At 35.2% G+C, this 4,614-nt stretch overlaps 1 protein-coding gene across 1 annotated transcript in view; it reads right to left on the reverse strand.

Annotated features, from left to right (window-relative positions):
• Positions 1-4,614, reverse strand: part of LOC118740033 (glycoprotein-N-acetylgalactosamine 3-beta-galactosyltransferase 1-like) — a 65,026-nt gene that overhangs the window by 59,315 nt on the left and 1,097 nt on the right. The gene's annotated exons all lie outside the window — the stretch shown is intronic.

Consider the following 4,614-nt stretch of genomic DNA (forward strand, 5'->3'; position numbering starts at 1 on the left):
TCTTTTCTTAGGGCCAGTTAAGAAAATACTCATCCCAACTAGGGGATTAAGTGAATAGATTAAGATTCGAAAACTTATTGTTAGGCTCTTAGGCAGGGCAGATTCAAAAAAAAAAAATAAAAATTAAAAAAAAAAAAAAATAAATGAATGTTTGGCGCTCAACCGTTTTTTACGAGTTTGGATGAGCTTCTCCTCCGATTCGTGTTCTGCTTCTTGATGTTGTGACATAAATGAAGATATCTACTCATTCCACCTCCGAAGAAGTTTTTTTTTATGGCAGAAGTACACTCGGAGGTTTGCGTTATTTGAATTTTTTTTTTTTTTTCTGGGATCAGAAATTGAACCATGGACCTCCCGGGTGGCAGTAGATGCTTAGATGTAGCACTCGGCTACGGTGGCCAGAGCTTTTGAGCTAAAAAACTTTGAATTAATTTTGTTTTGCTCTTTTGCTAATAAAACTTATCTTTACTAGGGCTGTGCGATTAATTGATTACTCAAAATTTTAATCAATCATAAAGTAAATAACTCAATTATTCGATTAATTGGAAATTATGATTACTCAAAAGTTCAGTTACTCGAGTAGTCAAGATTTTTGATTAACCAAAAACAAAAATATTTGAGTAAAATGCTTTATGATTAATCAACATTTCGAGTAAAATGAGTAATCAACATTTCAACTCTTTACATATGTATAAAGTAGTTAAATTTCCTTGATACTTTGAAAACAATGTTTCTGTTTTCAAAAATTAAAGCAAACAATTTTTTTCATATACAGAATGTAAAAAAGAAAATAAGCTTTTTCCAAAGCAAACTCTATTAACGAGCAAAATTATTTTTTTGAGTTATCATATTTCAAGTAACTCGATTAATCATCGTTTTGAGTAATAAAAATCTTGATTACTCGAGTAATTGATTAACCGAATAATTGATTAACCAACTTGCTCGAGTAATCGAATAATCGCACAGCCCTAATCTTTACTGTTAATAATTTTATTGTAATTTTTGGTCATGACTTCATACCAACATAAGCATTTTCATTGTACGAGAACTATGTAAAATAAAATCGGTTTACCTACCCATCTTTTTCTTAATTCAAAATCGGAAACCGGTTTTTTTGAATTGCATTTTTTTTTCGAATAACTCGAAACCCGGCACGGAACATGGTAGTTAGTAGTACAAGAAACCAGCATCGTAACATCCATAAAGCCACTCGGGTGTTCCCTGATCAAAGAACGAAGAGGTGGTTTGCTTCTACCGCCCACGCAGGAATAACTGGTATGAAGAAGAGTACCACGTGGCTGCCACAGAAAACTACGTAGCATGCAAAGCCGCTCTGTAGTTAACTTGGATGTTACACGTATCAAGAACTTGAAACCAAGTTGCAATACACTCACAATTTTTACTAACACACTCGCACTTTTACAACTTGAACGTCGACTTGATATCAATTTTTCCTTTCAAGTCGTGAGGCAACTTGAAAGTCAAGTCAAACAGCTGATCACAATTAGTGAGTTTCCGTACTTCTGGATTTATACAAAAATAGATATCAATTTTTCCTTTCAAGTCGTGAGGCTACTTGAAAGTCAAGTCAAACAGCTGATCACAATTAGTTAGTTTCCGTACTTCTGGATTTATACAAAAATAGCTAGGAAGATATTACTGCAAGTATTATAAATATGTGTACGGGAACGACGCGAGAATTTCAAGTTGTTGCCTGGACTACGGCATCTTAAAAGTAAAATTGACTATCAAGTTGCTTGCAGCCTGCGTCACAGCTGTCAATTCAAGTGAATTTTGACAAACAGTATGTGTGATAAACTTGAAACCAAGTCCTTGATCGTGTAACCGCACCGTAATAGCTACGTGACCGACAGCTGAGTGATAACGGCAAAAAGAAGTGAGTGAGACAGAAATGCAAATTCTGTCAGAAAATAAGGCAGTAATAAAATGATTTAAAGACCGAGACTAGTTATTATAGAAACGAAGATGGAAATCTTGTATCAGATGTAAAGAGCACACTTAAGACATGTAGGGAACACTTACAAGTGTTTTTTAAGGGCGACATCGACGGCGCGTTAGATGATGAAGAACCCTCACCAAAGTGCAGGGACGATGCTCACGTTATGGCACTCGACCAAGACGAGGTTAGAACAGCAATTAGGTGGCTTAAAAATAACCCGTGGAGCAGACGGTTTACCGGCTGAGTTGTTCAAAGTCGGCGGCGAAAAGCTGGTCATTCGCATGTACCAGTTGTTAGTCAGAATTGTATATGGTGAATACTTTGTTAACTACACGACCATTTGCGCCAATTATCGCGGAGTAAGCGTTCTAAATGTTACCATTTTGAACCAAGTGATTTGACCTTATCAGTAAGGCTGGTGAGTCCACCATTGGCTGATTTGTACAGTTTGTCAACATCATCCTTTTGTCGATCTTAAAGCCGCTTTGCGTTTGCGACCTTTTTAACGACATGGACATACATATGTACACATGTAGTTAAGCGCATAGAAATACAACGATGGCGCTGGCTTGGGCATGTTGTACGATGGATGACGACGCACCAGTGAAAAGATCCTTCGACTCGGCGCCCATGAAAGGACACGAAATCCAGGGCACCCACGAACAAAATGGAAGGACCAACTGCAGAGGAACCTATCTGCATTAGTTTTCGCTCTCAGGCCAAACCGACCAAACGGTTGTAGTGCCAAATAATGAGAAGAAGTTCTCAAAATAAGCGAAGGCTTGCTAATAAGTAGACGTTATAGATGAAAACAATTAAGAACAAAGTTAAGCTACAGGGAACGTGAAATAACACAGAATTGGCCTCATCATGCATGGAACCAGGCTGTTTCGAGGGGTACCTAAGTGAAGAAACTAGGCAAGGCAGCGATCGGTAAATTAGTCTAAGTAATTCCAGAAGTTCATCTGGAAGTAGTTGGTAAATGCCGAGGCTTCCCACAAAGTCGAGAGTTTTGATATCGGTCACACCATGGAATCCAGCAGAAATCTCAGAGGTGTACCTACTGTGAAATCCAAGCTTACCTCCTTCACAATTTGTGAGTAGTAAATATGGAGTAAACGGGTAGTATTGTTTCTCATCGAAACGAAAGCTTTTGACATCACAGTGAAAAGCTACAGAAAGGTTTACTTTGGCCTCAAGAAGATCCCGGACTAAAAACCCGATGCCAAAGCTTTATTCTTAGAAACTGACCATGAGATGGAAGTACACATTGTCGCATCTCAAACAAAAGGTTTATACAACAACTTTCATTAACTTTTGTGAAACCCAAATTAATGAGTTTTTTATGACAACTTGAATAATTTCTATATGGATTTTTATTTCCAAAGTGTTCGTGAACATTAAGACATACATACATTAAGACACACATACATATCACCCAGCCAGCAAGAAAACGTAGATTTTACGAACATTATGTTTTACGAGGGATTCTCGTATCGCCAAAAAGTTAGAGAAAAGCTCGTAAACGATAAAACAAAAAAATATAATAGAAAGAGGCTTGTAGTAATTTGTCAGCACAAGAAAAAATTTTAGTTTTGTTGACAATTTTTCTTCAATCACAATATTTTATAAGTAAGTAGTTTGTTAAATATTCAATTTAAGAAAATTGTTAAGTATGTGATTTATTGGCAGACTGGTGCAAACGCAAAGGACGACCTACCACTTTCTTTTATAATTAAACTTCTTGTAAGTAGCTACTACATATGTAATTCAAAAATACAAATTAATTTAACGAGTTTCTTCGAGCAATTCTTTCACAGGCTGCGCGGAGCAACACTAAAGGATTTTAACGTTTAATTCCCCTATAGCGCTGTTGGTTTGGCAACGACTGCGGCAAAAAGAAGTACGGATAATAATATTATTTATTACCACTTTTTACTTATTTAAATTTTCCGATTTCCAATGGAGTTTAATCTTTCACTTTATTTTCTTAGGTGCTTTTCGTCAAAAATTTAACTCCGACTAAGAAGTTTTTATTTCTGTTTCAAAGAAGCACTTCCAATATGCACACGACCGGCAAAAAAATTGGCAGCCTATCGGCAAAAAGATAAAAAATAAATTCAGCTACCTTATAATATATATTAAACCCCTCTTATTTAATTGTTAATTTGTTAATAGATAGTTTGTTAATATTTATTTATCTGGAAATATCTTCACATATACAGTGCTGGGAAAAAATATTGGCACAGAGAATTTTTCGCCATGAATGCAAAGTTTTTATTCTGATTTCTTCTCTAATTGTTTTTTATAAAAATATAGTTAGTATGAAGTTCTACTTTCAAATCAGATTTTTTAGAAAAATTCTAAGTATGCAGTTTTATAGCCCATTTAATTTTAGTATAATAAAGTGCTCGCTTGAATAGCTAGAACACCTCTTTGTTTTTTGGCAATTTTTTATACGCAGTTTCTTCCATACAAAAAAAAAAATGTCGCACATAATTTGCATGGAAGAATATACATACATGTGCGAAAAGAAATTCAAGTAAAAAACTTTGCATACATTGCGAAAAATTCTCTGCCAATACTTTGATCCGGCACTATAAATATTTATTAATTATAATTCCATTCAATAAAAGAACTACAATAATTTGAAT

Source organism: Rhagoletis pomonella, unplaced genomic scaffold (genome assembly GCF_013731165.1).
Source record: "Rhagoletis pomonella isolate Grant_MI unplaced genomic scaffold, Rhpom_1.0 Rhpom_scaffold_00005, whole genome shotgun sequence".
Classification (NCBI taxonomy): Eukaryota; Metazoa; Arthropoda; class Insecta; order Diptera; family Tephritidae; genus Rhagoletis; species Rhagoletis pomonella.